Here is a 3,081-nt window from a genome sequence, read left to right as displayed (position 1 = left end):
TGAATCAGAAATTCTAGGAGTAGGGCCAAGAATAGCTTTTAAAAAGTGCCTCAGATGCTTCTGATACACACTCATGTTTGATAGGCACTGCCCTAAAGAAATAGTGGCTCCCAATCCTGCAAGGCTTGTAGTGCCTTGGCTAAAGATAATAACATAGTTTAAAAATAGGTCAGTGGCTGGGCGAGGTGGCTCATGCCTGTAATCCCAGCACTTTGGGAGGCCGAGGCAGGTGGATCCCCTGAGGTCAGGAGTTCGAGATCAGTCTGACCAACATGGTGAAACTCCCTCTCTACGAAAAATACAAAAATTAGCTGGGCATAGTGGTAGGTACCTGTAATCCCAGCTACTCGGGAGGCTAAGGCAGAAGAATCACTTGAACTGAGAAGGCAGAGTTTGCAGTGAGCCGAGATGGAACTGTTGTACTCCAGCCTGGGAAACACAGCGAGACTCTGTCTCAGATAAAGTAAAACTTAAAAAAATGGGTCAGTGGATGGCTCACACCTGTTGTAATCCCAGCACTTTGGGAGGCCAAGGTGGATGGATTACCTGAGGTTAGGAGTTCCAGACCAGCCTGGCCAACATGGTGAAACTCTTTCTCTACTAAAAATACAAAAATTAGCTGGGTGTGGTGCCTTATGCCTATAATCCCAGCTACTCGGAAGGCTGAGGTGGGAGAATTGCTTGAACCCGGGCGGTGGAGGTTGCAGTGATACTAGATTGCTCCATTTTACTCCAGCCTGGGCGACGGAGCAAGACTCCATCTGAAAAAAAAAAAAAAAAAAAAAAAAAAAGAATAGTTCAGTGGACTGCTAGATTGATCAGCCTTGGAGTCAGGGAAAGGGGAGTGAGTCACTGAAGCCAAGATTGTTAGTATCCAGCCAAATGATCAGGAAGAGAATACCGAGCTGGCTCAATAAATGAACCTGTTTGAACCCCATGAGCTTAGACCCCCTTAGGGAATGGCACATGTGGCTAAGGGTCCTTGTTATGATTCCATGCTGTCCAGGAGAATTGCTGATGAGAATTGAGCCCCATAGAATGTGCCTACAGGAAGAGAATGCACTGGCCAGGAAGCTTATGTGCCTGTGTGTGGGTGTGCATGCGCCCACGTGTCCTGAATGTTTTCTGCTTGCCACCCACTCCCCCAACATTGTTTCTCTCCCACTCAGGTCTTTGCCCAAGGAGACTAACCTATACAGACCACATCAAAGGGTGCGTCTGGCTTCTAGCTGATTTTGGCTGATGGAGCACCCTGGCAGGAAAACAGCTGGAGGAAGACACTGACTTGGGGGTATTTACTCCACTGAGTCCTTTCCCAGGTCACCTTGGACTGACCAAAACCTCCATTTGGCTGGGCACGGTGGCTCACGCCTATTATCCCAGCACTTTGGGAGGCCAAGGCAGGTGGATCACCTGATGTCAGGAGTTCGAGACTAGCCTAACCAACATGGAGAAACCCTGTCTCTACTAAAAACACAAGATTAGCCGGGCATGGTGGCGCATGCCTGTAATCCCAGCTACTCAGAAGGCTGAGGCAGGAGAATCGCTTGAACCTGGGAAGTGGAGGTTGCAGTGAGCCAAGGCTGCGCTCCAGCCTGGGCAACAAGAGCGAAATTCTATCTCAAAAAAAAAAGAAAAAATGGTGAAGCTTTGCGCAGTGGCAGTATTGTAGCCAATGAGGTTTATCTGAGGTGTGATTATTGCTAATTGAAAACTTCCCAATACCCCGCTGTGATGACTTGCAATACAGTCACTGGCAATTTTTGACAGTCTCTATGGAGACTGATTAAAAAAAAAAAAAGAAAATTATCCTTCCAGGTTTCAGTAGTCCAGGGGATAGATTTCAGATGATCAGGTGATCTGTGGCCTTGGGAAAAAATGTATCTTTTTTTTGTTTTGAGATGGAGTCTCGCACTGTTGCCTAGGCTGGAGTGCAGTGGTTTGATCTTGGCTCACTGCAACTTCCACCTCCTAGGCTCAAGCAATTCTCCTGCCTTAGCCTCCCAAGTAGCTGAGATTACAAGTGTACACTACCATGTCTGGCTAATTTTTGTATTTTTAGTAGAGATGGGTTTTCACCATATTGGCCAGGCTGGTCTCGAACTCCTGTCTCAAGTGATCCACCCGCCTTGGCCTCCCAAAGTGCTGGGATAACAGGCGTGAGCCACCGTGCCCAGCCATATCTTTTGCTTAAGTCCAGTGTCACATATGTTGTCTTGACTGACTATAAAGTTTGAAGTTCTCATTGAAGCCAAGCAACAACATCCTTTGTACTAATGTCCTTATTTATTAAAATTGAACTTCAGCTTAACCTGTATTTCAGTGTGTTGTCTTGGGCCTGGTGTGGTGTTGGTTCACTCCTATAATCCCAGCACTTTGAGAGGTGGGGGTGGGAGGAGTGCTGGAGCCCAGCAGTTCAAGACCAGCCTGGGCAACAAAGTGAGACTCCATCTCTTATAGGAAAAAAAAATTAATTGTAAAAAAAGTGCTGTCTTTTATTTAATATGGTAATAAAGAAGTACATGGGCAGGGCACACATGGCTCACACCTGTAATCCCAGCATTTTGGGAGGCTGCAGCAGGTGGATTGCTTGAGTTCAGGAGTTTGAGACCAGCTTGAGAAACACGGCGAAATCCTCTCTCCACCAAAAGTACACAAAAAATTAGCCAGGAGTAGTGGTGCATGCCTGTGGTCCCAGTTGCTTGAAAGGCTGAGGTGGGAGGATTGTTGGAGCTGGGGAAGTTGAGGCTGCAATGAGCCATTATTGTGTCACTGCACTTCAGCCTGGGTAACAGAGCAAGACCCTGTCTCAAAGTTAAAAAATAAATTAAAAAATAAATAATAATAGGCCGGGCGCGGTGGCTCAAGCCTGTAATCCCAGCATTGTGGGAGGCCGAGGCGGGTGGATCATGAGGTCAAGAGATCGAGACCATCCTGGTCAACATGGTGAAACCCCGTCTCTACTAAAAATACAAAAAATTAGCTGGGCATGGTGGCGCGTGCCCGTAATCCCAGCGACTCAGGAGGCTGGGGCAGGAGAATTGCCTGAACCTGGGAGGCAGAGGTTGCGGTGAGCCGAGA

General features: G+C 47.5%; 1 non-coding gene across 1 annotated transcript; it reads left to right on the top strand.

The window, feature by feature from the left end:
* The first annotated feature begins 1,646 nt into the window (after nucleotides 1–1,646).
* Nucleotides 1,647–1,782, top strand: LOC116543519. The gene has a single exon (XR_004265601.1). It is a non-coding gene; the product is annotated as a U4 spliceosomal RNA (small nuclear RNA).
* Nucleotides 1,783–3,081: the final 1,299 nt, after the last annotated feature.

This window comes from Sapajus apella, unplaced genomic scaffold (genome assembly GCF_009761245.1).
Source record: "Sapajus apella isolate SASKATOON/1434 unplaced genomic scaffold, GSC_monkey_1.0 scaffold188, whole genome shotgun sequence".
Lineage (NCBI taxonomy): Eukaryota > Metazoa > Chordata > Mammalia > Primates > Cebidae > Sapajus > Sapajus apella.
The sequence above is the reverse complement of the archived record's forward strand: the minus strand, read 5'-3'. Positions and strand labels throughout refer to the sequence as shown.